This window comes from Triturus cristatus, chromosome 10 (genome assembly GCF_964204655.1).
Source record: "Triturus cristatus chromosome 10, aTriCri1.1, whole genome shotgun sequence".
Taxonomy (NCBI): domain Eukaryota; kingdom Metazoa; phylum Chordata; class Amphibia; order Caudata; family Salamandridae; genus Triturus; species Triturus cristatus.
Window position 1 is genome coordinate 15,285,344 of NC_140593.1, and position 13,506 is coordinate 15,298,849.

The 13,506-nt window shown below is 43.1% G+C and overlaps 1 protein-coding gene across 1 annotated transcript in view; it reads left to right on the forward strand.

Annotated features, from left to right (window-relative positions):
- Positions 1–13,506, forward strand: part of LOC146788729 (vomeronasal type-2 receptor 26-like) — a 192,494-nt gene that overhangs the window by 15,641 nt on the left and 163,347 nt on the right. The gene's annotated exons all lie outside the window — the stretch shown is intronic.

The following is a 13,506-nucleotide window of genomic DNA, read 5'->3' on the forward strand; positions in this document are numbered from 1 at the left end:
CTGTCTGATTTGGGAACAAACGTTGAAAAAGGTGAGAACCATATGGATGTGAAAGAACAATAATAATCAACTAGATAAGTAATTGTTGCTTCATTGTGAGTTTGTGAAAACAAATCACAGTTCAGCTGTCTCACTACACTCTCAGGGCCTCATCTATAAGAAAATTATGCAGCGTGAAGCGCAAGCCATATAGATGCACCGTGCTGCATCATTTTCAAAGCACCAAAATGTGTCATTTTAAAAACAATACGACACATCCCTGTGCTTTTCCCTGTGCCGGCACATAATTGGCTGTCATGCGCTAGCATAGGCACCCATGCATCATTTTACTAGGTTGTCTGTGCTGCGGGAATTATTGTTTTTGTGCACCTTCCTGCACAGAAATAAACATCAATGGCATTTTCCTCTTTCTATGCTTTCTTCAGTATGAAATACACAGAGAAAGAGCAAAAAGGTAAGAGAAAAAAACAAAGAGAAATAATAGTATTTCTCCTCATTGTGCCTCCTTATGGCTCCCCTTGAGGAACTTCGATTTCCGATCGCGATCGAATCGACCCGCCATTTTGTGCTCCGCTGCCATTTTGTGTTGTCATCACTCAGGCAGCACGGCGAACAAAGTCTAGCCTGCTTTTTCTACAGCTTCGTGTCAAAATAAGCCTTCTGCCTCTATTTGCAAAGCTGGTGTTAGGTCTGGCCGAGTACACTAATCCCTGTCTGGTTTTTCTAATCCCCGTCTCAACTATCTGTTGGTTCACACTATTCTTTTCCGACTTTATCTTATCGTCTGGCCTTCACTATCCTCTGCTAGCATTCTCTCGTTTCACAACTGTCCTCCAACACACACAAACGTATCTCGCCACCTGCAAGTTTGTTACAAATCAGTTAATAAATTAGTTTGAGGGAGGGGTGACAAACACAGTTGGAGGAGAGGTTTCTTTAAGTCATCTGACACTTTTGTTTTCAAATCTCTCCTATTGGTTCTGTCCTGTTTTTCAACTTTCCTTATTGGCTCTTTCTTGTATTTGTTGGGTGTATACTTGGTTAATGTATTTGTTACCTATATGGTATAAAAGTTTGTGCGCCACAGAGTGAAGTGGCAGTCTCCTGAGAACCTACCTTGTGTACTTCTGGGATAACTGGACTAGCTGCAGCTAATAAATCTGATCTTCTAACGCCTAATAGAGTGTCCCGTGTCTCTGTGTAGCTGAGCAGGAGAACCCAGGAGAATAAGGTGCACCCTGCGCCGCCAGGCCCAAAAGGTTCTGGTTCTTCAACTGGCGCCCACTGTGGGGCGGTTTCAGTGGTACCGGTTCTGCCTGAAGGTCGTGAGGAACCCCGCAAGAAAATTCCAGAGGGTTTGCGAGCCACATCAAGCGACCCCTGTATGTTGAAAGTGGTCCGAAGGTCTTTTGCAGCCCGGTTACTCCTTCCTGACGGCTACTAACAACCGCTGCCCTGACTGCCGCCCTGCCTTGGCCCTTTCTTTGATGATGTATGGTAAGGCGAGACGATAGACGGGCCTCTGTTGGTGTGAGAAGACGTCCTTAGTTAAGTATCTTCGTGGGTCGCGCCCACAATTTTTGTCCTTTGTCTTTTTAGCATTTGTGGCTCTTAGATTTGACTATTGCAATAGCCGAAGCCGAGGTTAAGTGCATTTGTGCTGCGTAAACTGAGTTTTACTCCCTTGAAGTTTGTGAACAGTCAGGTGAAATCACGAGATGCCTGGTCTGACTAAGTTTGAAAAATTTGGTTGCTTTGGTTGTAATAGGGATTCCCGACTTGAGGACTCTTGTCCGATTTCTTCGGTTGGAACTCCCACATATGAGCTCTATTCGAATTTCCTTTAACGAGGTATGGACCCGATACACGAAGAAAGATGGTGTTCTAAAATGGCCAGAAAATGGTAGCTTTGATCCCGATGTGCTAGATAATTTGGAAGCAGCCCTATTCAAAAGAAAAGCCCGGCCGGCAATGTTTGACTCTCTTCGCCTTTGGCGTAAGGAAGCCAAACAGAAAGAAATTAAGCAAGCAAAACGAGATAGGAAAGCACAGGGTATGACAATTATACAGGCTGCTCAACAATTTAAAGATGATGACATTGATAAAGTAACTGAAATTTCAGAGAGACAGCATCGAATGGCGATAGATAAATGCTATCCAGTGTTGCCTGTTTCCCCTTCTGAAAATAAGAAAGATATAGAAGAAGATCCCCTAATGTCCCATTTATTGAGGTTGCCTCCGCCCTATGCACAAAGTGCTAATGCACCCCAATTATTACAGCCTGTTCAGCCACCAGCGGTACCTCCGCCTGTTCCGGCTCTTTCGCATTTGCTTCCTCCAGTATTACTGCCTCTGCCAGTGTTACCATTAACTTCAACTTCTTTGCCCTCATCTCCTGATCTTAGATCTCCTTTGCCTTCTGCTCCTCCTGCAATAATCGGTTCTCCTCCTGTCAGTTCTCCTAATACTTTGTCTCCAATTCTTATGTCTAATTCTCCGTCTGTGCTAAAACGTCTCACAGACACTGTCACTGGTATTCTATCTCCTTTCTTTGGAGCTTTAAATGTGTCTCCGGCTTTTGCTCGAAGACAGTCTCGTAGTCAGTTCCCAGATTTTGAAGAACGAGAAAAGTTAGACTCTCTCGCACGTAAGTGGATCAAGAAGGGTCGTCAATACAGTGTGCCCGATATTATGCCTACTTTCTTACAATGGAATGCGCCCACACAAAGATATGTTTTTAATGCAATGTGCAATACTCTCATCAAAGAATGGGAAGATGTGAATTCGAGTCCGATCCCACAAGATCTGTTAGATATTCAGGCTGATTTTGATAAAGGACTTATTGTGGGTTCTAAGGTTGAGAAAGCTGTAAGGACACTTATTTCTTATAGATCCTTGTTGTTTTCTCAGGCTTTCCTTGATTCTGATCCGTCGGTTAGGTTGACACTGAAAAATTATCCTATGAGAGAGGTTCCTCCAGTATGCAAGGAAGAGGTTGCAGCAGTAGGTGCTAATCCACTTATTCCTGCTCATTTTCAGCGTATATGGGTACATGTTCCATGGAAACGATCTGAAGTCTTGGCCCTTAAGCAGACTTTACCAGATCCTCGTAAGAACCCTGCAGGTTATTACAAAGAACTATCACAGACAGTGGATGCTTGCATCATGAATTTAGCTGATATTGACATGTTAATGGGAAATGTAGTCCGACAGACAATATGGGCTAAGATTCATAAAGAGAATCACGTACAGGAATTAGGTGCCACTTGGGATGTTATAACTACCACAGATAGAGACCAAGTGGGTGGTGCAAAGCCTGAAGCTTTGATTTCGGAACTCCCTGGTAGGATTATTACATTAATGAAAACTATGATGCCTGCATTGAGAGTTAACTGGGATAAGCTAGCAGCATGCAAACAGAAGAAAGATGAAAGTGTCTCTGAATTCTTCACTCATTTCGAGGAGACATTTATCGATCACAGTGGTCTAGATATGGCTACAGAACGTGGACAGCGATTATTTGTGGACAAATTCGTATTTAATTTGCTTCCCGAGCTGTCACACAAATTAAAAGACTCTGAAAGTTCATGGGCTGTTTCTTCTTCTGCCCAGATATTGGCTACTGCACAATATCATGAAAACAGAGATAAGGAGGAGAAGGAAAAGCAAGAGAAAAAGACGAAAGAATTAAAAACGAAGGTCCTCTTGCAACAAGCTTATCCTCCTTGCTATGTTCAGCCTCAGTTTCAACAGCCTCTGCAGTTTCAGAGGTTGTATCAAAAACCTGAGCCGTACATTCTGCGACCTTTGTTAGGACCTAATCAATGTGCCTATTGTAGAGAGGAAGGTCATTTTAAGAATAGTTGTCCGGTTCTATTGCAACGCAACGGAGCATTATCTGCTCCACAAGGTCGTGCTGACCTCCAGTCAGCAAACAGAGGTAGAGGTCGAGGTGTGTTGACTCAAGAACAGCGTGCCCTTCCTTCTCCCAATTCTGTGAACTGTTTTGATCAGCAAAATGTTAAGTCTACGCAATATTATAATGAAGATTAATATGTTGAAAACGAAAATGAGAGTCTTCATGCTAACTAGGACAGCCATGGACAAAGTAAGGGAGTTGTGTCGATTCCAGTAGATCAGAATGGACCTTATGTTAACGTCACTACGATGGGTGTTTCAGAGCCATTTCTTCTAGATACTGGGGCGATGAGAAGTTCTATCATTCATTCTAAACTCCCTGGGGCACCTTTGTCTGGCTTAAAGTAGGATTCTCTGGCGCCCCTGTTCGTAATCCAGTTTCTTGCCCTCTGCCTATTACAATTGGCCCTTATGATTTGGAAGCTCCACTTCTCTTGACGAATGGTTGTGGTGAGAATCTGTTGGGTTTAGATCTATTGAAAAGAATGCATGCTACGATATATTGTTCTCCTTCTGGTATACATCTTACTTTAGGACAGAAACTGACTTCTCCAATGTATTTGTCCAAAGATCAGTTTCCACCTGAATTGCTTTCTCTTCCAGCAAAGCTTTGGGCCACGGGTCCAAACGATGTGGGTTGTCTTGAGATTCCACCTTATGTTGTCACTCTTAAACCCAATGTTGAATTGTCGCGTATCCCACAGTATAGAATTTCTACTGAAGGTGAAAAAGCGCTTTTGGAAATCATTCATGACTTGATTCAGAAAGATGTGGTTGAAGAAACAAGAGGTAACACATGCAATAGTCCTATTCTTCCTGTTCTTAAACGCACTGATGCTTCTCAGCCACCTGTATATCGTTTTGTGATTGATCTCCGGGAGATAAACAAAATTGTCATGCCACAGTTTCCCGTAGTATCAGATATCACTGCTTTGTTGACGATGATACCTTCTACAGCGACCTGGTTTTCTGTTATCTATCTAAAGAATGCCTTCTTTAGTATTCCCATTGCAGAAGAGAGTAGGGACATTTTTGGCTTCTCTCTTGGAGGCCGAAGCTTCCGGTTTAAGCGCGCACCTCAAGGCTATTGTGAAAGTCCCTCTATTTATAGCCAAGCTTTAAAAAGTCATCTTGATACTTTTCATTTGCCGTCTGGTGCTGCTCTTATCCAATATATGGATGACTTGTTAATCGCTGCTGATTCAGAAGAGATTTGCAAAAATGTCACTGTTGCATTGTTACTCCATTTGTTTATTCTGAATCATAAGGTTTCTCCTTCCAAACTACAAAATGTCCGTCGAGAGGTTACCTACTTGGGTCATCTCCTATCAAAGGAGGGACTGCGACTAACACCAGAACGAATACAAGCGATTACGCAAATGTCTGTGCCATCCACACAAAGGGAGGTACGTGCCTTTCTGGGTATCACCTCTTATTGTAGGCAATGGATCCCTAACTTCTCTCTGATAGCCAAACCTTTGTTGGCCCTCACTTTAAAAGATACGCCTCACCCCCTTCCATGGACTGATGAGTGCCAAAAGAGTTTTACCGATTTGCGCGCTGCTCTGTGTTCCGCACCCGTATTGGCCTCTCCTGATTACAATAAGCCTTTTACGCTCTATGTTCACGAGATAGAAGGTTGTGCGTTGTCAGTTTTAATACAGCGATTTGGAGACAAGCAGTGACCATGTGAATATTTTTCGGCTACGTTAGACCCAGTAGCTAAAGCATTGCCCAATTGCCTCAAAGCGACAGCAGCAGCAGCAATTTCTATCCGACAGTCTGCTGGAGTGGTGTTGGATAACACTCTCATTGTCATGGTACCACATGCAGTGGATACCTTACTAAATAGAACGAAACGCAGCATCTTACGAGCGCTCATCTAACTGCATACGAGCTGACGCTGTTGGCTAGTCACGTGCACATCAAACGATGTAATACCCTAAATCCAGCCACTCTGTTGCCCCTTCCAGATGAGAAAAGTGTTGAGGAGCAACATGATTGTTTCTTTCGTACTGAAGAAGAGACAAAAGGAAGAATTGACCTAAAAGACACACCGTTAGAGAATCCGGATGGAACTCCATGGGTAGATGGTTCTTGTTTTAAAATGCCTAATGGAGATACAGTTTCAGCCTATGCTGTGACTACTTTGCATACAGTTGTGGAAACAGCACGTATTAGGCATAATTCAGCTCAAGCAGCAGAATTAATAGCATTAACAAGAGCATGTGTATTGTCAAAAGGGAAGAGAGTGAACGTGTATACTGACAGCCAGTGTGCCTTTGGTGTAGCGTTCAATTTTGGGCGTCTTTGGAGGGAAAGGGGATTTCTCACTTCACATGGCGCTAAAATACAACATGGTCAGTTAGTGACTGAACTCCTTGAATCACTTGCCTTACCCACCCAAATAGCGATTGTGAAGTGTAGTGCACACAAAAAGATTAAGGATGACGTTGGTCGAGGAAATGCATTTGCAGACGAAGTAGCGAAAAAGACAGCGAGAGATGCAACAAGTCAAATGTATGTGGCAGGTCCTGCAAATTGGGTTAGAGAGAGAGGAATGTATGAGGATACAGTGGAAAGTGTATGAGCGAATTAGAAAGAGGCTTCAGAGAAAGAGTTGAGCAAGTGGAGAGAAAGTACAGGAATGTTAAATGAGATGGGTTGTTGGGTGGAACTATCTGAACTCCAACGTTGGCTGTTGCCAGATGCCTATGTGCTCCCAGTGATTACTATGGCGCATAGTCCAGCCCACTTAAGTGCGAAAGGTATATGCAAACTTCTGGCTCCAGTGTGGCAAAATGACAAAATCCCAAAATGTGCAGACAATGTAGTGAAACATTGTATTGTTTGTCTGATGTACAACCCAGGAAAGGGAACCCCAACTCCAGCAGGTCACGTTGCTCCTCCAACATATCCATTTGAGGTGTTGCAGATCGATTATATTCATATGGAACGATGCAACAACCTCAAATATGTTCTGGTGGTAGTATGTGTCTTTTCAAGATGAATAGAAGCATACCCTCTAAAGGACAACACAGCTTTATCCACAGCTAAAATTCTACTGAAAGAATTTTTCCCTAGGTTTGGTTTGCCGCGCATTGTCTGGAGTGACAATGGGAGCGAATGTGTTGGCCAAGTCATGCAAAACGTTTGTGCGGGTCTTGGTATCAAGCAAAAGTTCCATGCGGCAAATCATCCACAATCAGCGGGTTTAGGAGAATGCTACAATGGTACATTGAAGCTAAAGTTAGCAAAGGTTCAGGCTAGTACAGGACTCAATTGACCTGATGCTTTGCCATTACCTCTACTGTCCACCAGAACTGCAGTACAGTCTCGTTTGGGACTTAGCCCTTACGAAGTAGTTTTTGGACGCCCGGCTAAAGTATGGGGAGTCCCTCGCCCTAAGAAATACTCAGACTTGCCATATCCAATGTTGATTGACTACCTGCATGATCTCACGACTAAATTGCTTATTCTCCATCAACAGGTTCAAAGTGCTTTATCAGAGGCTTCCACAGACCCAGGTCATTCCATCCGACCTGGTGACTGGGTCTGCACCAAGAATTTCCAAAGTACGAGAAATTTGGAGCCCCGAATGGTTTTGCTCACCACGAGAACAGCAGTCGAAGGGAAGAAAAATTGGATTCATGGTGTGCATTGTAAGAAAGTGCCTTTGCCTCTACCCTTTGATCAGTGGGTTCGTAGGGGTGTTGGTGATGCAGAAAGTGAAAAACTTCCACGATTCATACCTTTCAGTGATGCACACCTGAATGGGACATTGTCTGAGAAAGAGGACGACAACATTCTACAGGAAGCAATACCATTGCATCGTCGATTAGATACAACCAATCCACGAACATTGTTTCAAAATCAAAACACTCCTGGAAAAGAACATTATAATCTGAGACCTAGACAAAAGAACTCTTAAGGTTTCTCCTCTCTTGTGTAGTATTCTGTTCCGGTTGCAGGGTCACAGTGGTAGGAGTCTTAATTGTGACCTGAGTAGTGGCATAGGCCTGCAGGACTTGCAGTGTCATAGGACGGCAGATAATCATAATTGAGTGATCGAGGAAGATTGCCATGAGCATCCATTAGAAAGATGCAAACTACACTGGGCAAAAGAGAGAGAAAGGATGAAATGAAGAAAGAATCCTGTAAATTAATGTACAGTCGTTTTAATATAACCTTATGTGTCGTTATACTATTGTGTATTGCTTTGACGTTTATCGGTTGGATTATTTATGCACTGCAGCAAAAAGTTGTCTCTCCTTCTTCCTCTTTGTCTTCTTCTACTGTTTCTCCACATCTCTTTCATACCCTTCCTCAACATGAACTCATTAGAAGAACTGAATACTACAACAATTCCTTTGTCCAGTTGTTACATCAACACCAGTTAGTGGTCAATACGACTGACTGTTGGGTGTGTGGGCTTATGCCACATACCACAGAGAAAGTCAAATGTATGTGGCAGGTCCTGCAAATTGGGTTAGAGAGAGAGGAATGTATGAGGATACAGTGGAAAGTGTATGAGCGAATTAGAAAGAGGCTTCAGAGAAAGAGTTGAACAAGTGGAGAGAAAGTACAGGAATGTTAAATGAGATGGGTTGTTGGGTGGAACTATCTGAACTCCAACGTTGGCTGTTGCCAGATGCCTATGTGCTCCCAGTGATTACTATGGCGCATAGTCCAGCCCACTTAAGTGCGAAAGGTATATGCAAACTTCTGGCTCCAGTGTGGCAAAATGCCAAAATCCCAAAATGTGCAGACAATGTAGTGAAACATTGTATTGTTTGTCTGATGTACAACCCAGGAAAGGGAACCCCAACTCCAGCAGGTCACGTTGCTCCTCCAACACATCCATTTGAGGTGTTGCAGATCGATTATATTCATATGGAACGATGCAACAACCTCAAATATGTTCTGGTGGTAGTATGTGTCTTTTCAAGATGAATAGAAGCATACCCTCTAAAGGACAACACAGCTTTATCCACAGCTAAAATTCTACTGAAAGAATTTTTCCCTAGGTTTGGTTTGCCGCGCATTGTCTGGAGTGACAATGGGAGCGAATGTGTTGGCCAAGTCATGCAAAACGTTTGTGCGGGTCTTGGTATCAAGCAAAAGTTCCATGCGGCAAATCATTCCACAATCAGCGGGTTTAGGAGAATGCTACAATGGTACATTGAAGCTAAAGTTAGCAAAGGTTCAGGCTAGTACAGGACTCAATTGGCCTGATGCTTTGCCATTAGCTCTACTGTCCACCAGAACTGCAGTACAGTCTCGTTTGGGACTTAGCCCTTACGAAGTAGTTTTTGGACGCCCGGCTAAAGTATGGGGAGTCCCTCGCCCTAAGAAATACTCAGACTTGCCATATCCAATGTTGATTGACTACCTGCATGATCTCACGACTAAATTGCTTATTCTCCATCAACAGGTTCAAAGTGCTTTATCAGAGGCTTCCACAGACCCAGGTCATTCCATCCGACCTGGTGACTGGGTCTGCACCAAGAATTTCCAAAGTACGAGAAATTTGGAGCCCCGAATGGTTTTGCTCACCACGAGAACAGCAGTCGAAGGGAAGAAAAATTGGATTCATGGTGTGCATTGTAAGAAAGTGCCTTTGCCTCTACCCTTTGATAAGTGGGTTCGTAGGGGTGTTGGTGATGCAGAAAGTGAAAAACTTCCACGATTCATACCTTTCAGTGATGCACACCTGAATGGGACATTGTCTGAGAAAGAGGACGACAACATTCTACAGGAAGCAATACCATTGCATCGTCGATTAGATACAACCAATCCACGAACATTGTTTCAAAATCAAAACACTCCTGGAAAAGAACATTATAATCTGAGACCTAGACAAAAGAACTCTTAAGGTTTCTCCTCTCTTGTGTAGTATTCTGTTCCGGTTGCAGGGTCACAGTGGTAGGAGTCTTAATTGTGACCTGAGTAGTGGCAATAGGCCTGCAGGACTTGCAGTGTCATAGGACGGCAGATAATCATAATTGAGTGATCGAGGAAGATTGCCGTGAGCATCCATTAGAAAGATGCAAACTACACTAGGCATAAGAGAGAGAAAGGATGAAATGAAGAAAGAATCCTGTAAATTAATGTACAGTCGTTTTAATATAACCTTATGTGTCGTTATACTATTGTGTATTGCTTTGACGTTTATCGGTTGGATTATTTATGCTCTGCAGCAAAAAGTTGTCTCTCCTTCTTCCTCTTTGTCTTCTTCTACTGTTTCTCCACATCTCTTTCATACCCTTCCTCAACATGAACTCATTAGAAGAACTGAATACTACAACAGTACCTTTGTCCAGTTGTTACATCAACACCAGTTAGTGGTCAATACGACTGACTGTTGGGTGTGTGGGCTTATGCCACAAACCACAGAGAAAGGAATGCCATATTTAGTTCTTCCGTTCTCTTATGAGGATTCTACTTGGGCTTATTTTGTTATTTTCTCTAATGCCTACCAAAGTAAGTTCAAACGCTCCATTAATTCATATATTGGTGGTCCAGATTTTAGTCATAGCTCATTAATTAAGGGAATGGTAGCTATGGCTAAAATCATGGAAAATAGTAAGATTTCCATTGATGAAAGAAAAGCTTATACAAACTGAAACGTTACCCAGTATATCACTAGTCTTAGTGATAAAGACAAACAAAGAAAATCTCCGCCAATTTGGACGATTCCTCATCAGGGAAATTTCTGTCTGCAAGTCAATGATTGCTCCTCTGACACCGCACAAAGAAATAACTGTTCTCACATGTACGTTTATTCCTCTCAGAACTCGCCTCCTCTAGTGCCATCTCAGGGCACGTATTTTATCTGCCACAATAGAGCTTACACATGGTTACCCATGGATTTTTCTGGTACCTGCTATATAGCTTTCCTTCTTCCTCCTACATACACCGCTTCTGTAAACTATCATCAAAACAGATATGGCAGAGGAATTATTGATTCAAAAGACACAGCAGGACAAGAGGGAGGAGATTTCCTCAAAGGATTTCTTCCTTTTTGGGGTCCAATGTCCAACAGTGAAAATATAAGGCAACTAGTCCGTGTCGTAGAGACCACAATAGACATCACTGTAGGAGCCTTAAGTAATATCACGGCAGAACTACAGGCGGACCGTCTTATGACCTTACAAAATCGAGTTGCCCTAGATTTTTTTCTTGCAGATCGTGGTGGAGTGTGCAAATTGATCGGGTCAAGTTGCTGTATTTTCATACCTAATGACGCTCCGACAGTATACCAAGCTATCTCCAAGTTGCATATAATCTCTGAGTCGATTCACCAGGACGAAGGAGATTGGTCCTTTTCGGAGTGGTTTTGGGGACTACTGTCCAAATGGGGTTGGAAAGCATTGACATTTCTCGGAATAATTTTGACCATTATTTTTTCCTGCTGCCTTTGTATGCACTGTGGTCCCGCCATCTGTGACCTATGAGCTACTATGTGCATCGCTAAACCCAAATCACCAAGAACAGAAAACATAAAAATGATGTTACAGCAACAGCTCGATGACCTCATGGCTATCGACATTGACTCAGATTAACATGAGTCTACCTTGCCTGAGTTCTGGCAAAAGGAGGGTCTGAGGAACTTCGATTTCCGATCGCGATCGAATCGACCCGCCATTTTGTGCTCCGCCGCCATTTTATGTTGCCATCACTCAGGCAGCACGGCGAACAAAGTCTATCCTGCTTTTTCTACAGCTTCGTGTCAAAATAAGCTGGTGTTAGGTCTGACCGAGTACACTAATCCCTGTCTAGTTTTTCTAATCCCCGTCTCAACTATCTGTTGGTTCACACTATTCTTTTCCGACTTTATCTTATCGTCTGGCCTTCACTGTCCTCTGCTAGCATTCTCTCATTTCACAACTGTCCTCCAACACACACAAACGTATCTCGCCTCCTGCAAGTTTGTTACAAATCCGTTAATAAATTAGTTTGAGGGGGGGGTGACAAACACAGTTGGAGGAGAGGTTTCTTCGAGTCATCTGATACTTTTGTTTTCAAATCTCTCCTATTGGTTCTGTCCTGTTTTTCAACTTTCCTTATTGGCTCTTTCTTGTATTTGTTGGGTGTATACTTGGTTAATGTATATGTTACCTATATGGTATAAAAGTTTGTGCGCCACAGAGTGGAGTGGCAGTCTCCTGAGAACCTACCTTGTGTACTTCTGGGATAACTGTACTAGCTGCAGCTAATAAATCTGATCTTCTAACGCCTAACAGAATGTCCCGTGTCTCTGTGTAGCTGAGCAGGAGAACCCAGGAGATTAAGGCGTACCCTGCGCCGCCAGGCCCAAAAGGTTCTGGTTCTTCACCCTGGGGATGTATAGGATTCTTGATGTATTCCCAGTTTTACAAAATGTTGAAAAACTGAGAATGCATCAAGTTACGTGCCTATTGCTTGAGAACATCCACATCTCTACCCATGGAATGCCCCTTTCATACAGAGTAATGTGTGAAAGATACTCATATTAACAAGGCCATGAAACTCATGCAGGGTGACTTTAAGTGGACTTGTAAATATGGCAAGCCCATATGGGCAAGCTCATTGCGCTGAAGGTGCGTTAATAAAAGTGAAGCACCGGTGGCACAATGGACTTGTAAATGAGGCCCTCAGTTTCCCTGCCCCATTTAGAGGTGGAGCAATGTGGGGTTCTACCTTAAGAGAATAAATTCCAGGGCCATTGACTTTTGTTTTTCATGAAAATACTCTAGCTCATGGAGTATAGTTTAAAACACACAAGACATTTTTTTATCGTGCATGAGCTCCTGCCTTCTGAGAAAACACCATTTAGCGGTGCTGCACTACCCTATGCCAATTGAAAGGGCAGGAAAGCACCATATTTAGGAATTATGGTGCATTCATCCCTTTCTCCCTGCGCTGGTGCTTTTTCAGCAGCCTAGCGCCAACACAGAAACCCTTGCACCATGGTGCAAGGGTGCCTCCATTGCAGGCAGGATTTATTTTGAGCTGGAAGGGTCACCATTCTGCACAAAAATAACCCTACAAGGTGTTTTCCTCTTTCTATGTGCGCTTCATAATGCAGCACCTCTGCAGTGGATACTCTGAAGGATCACAGGTCCCCGCCAGAGGTCTCTAAATGCAAGTGGCGGCACTTTATCAGAGGTGCAGAGACTAGAGCCTGTGCTAACCTCATGGGCCAGCAGGACAACCACCTCCCTCTAAATGCCGGTTGTGACGTGTGCAGGATTGACAACATTTGCATGACATTGCTAATATAATCAAGTTTACAAACCACATACAATGGTTATTGTTGAGAAATTAATACACCTTATTGCCCCGGCAAATGACTCTTTCAATGAGCCATTTGCAACTGCATCCAGATAAACATAATTACATCATTTTAATCTTTAACTATGACTTTTATTGCTTTTCTAATATTTGTGCTACAGTAACTGAGCTACTTCTTTAGTTGTTAATCTTTTGTGATATACCATAGATCAGAAGATTTTATGTGTGCAGGTGGAGTCAAGGTCACGGTGGGCCTGCTCACATCTTTTGCAGAGATTCACTCAAGGAACCAGATCCTCAAATGTTTTGGGA